We start from the raw sequence: 295 nt of genomic DNA, 5'->3' as shown, positions 1-295 counted from the left end.
ACAATGCACAAGTTACTTAATGGTAGGGAGGGAGGGAGAGAGAGAAAGAGCGCGCACTTCTGTTGTGTGATCTTTTTTGATGTTCGCTCACTTAGCACGCATCATTTGGATTAAAACTAAATTGTAAATATAAGACAATTTATAGGGGCATTCACTATAAACGTCATTTATATTCACCCTTAAGCATACACGACTTTCTGGCGAAAGTGAAACTATAACAGCCTGTGTGAAATGTGTTAGGCTGTACTGTACTTGTCCCTCTCATTCTGCACCAGTACAAATACGTGTGCGCGTT

General features: G+C 40.3%; 1 protein-coding gene across 1 annotated transcript in view; it reads left to right on the top strand.

The window, feature by feature from the left end:
• The window catches only part of adprh (ADP-ribosylarginine hydrolase), a 125154-nt gene that overhangs the window by 92915 nt on the left and 31944 nt on the right, over nt 1-295 (top strand). The gene's annotated exons all lie outside the window — the stretch shown is intronic.

This window comes from Sinocyclocheilus anshuiensis, unplaced genomic scaffold, assembly GCF_001515605.1.
Source record: "Sinocyclocheilus anshuiensis isolate Anshui unplaced genomic scaffold, SAMN03320099.WGS_v1.1 scaffold2890, whole genome shotgun sequence".
NCBI lineage: Eukaryota > Metazoa > Chordata > Actinopteri > Cypriniformes > Cyprinidae > Sinocyclocheilus > Sinocyclocheilus anshuiensis.
This window is presented reverse-complemented; position numbering and strand designations above follow the sequence as displayed.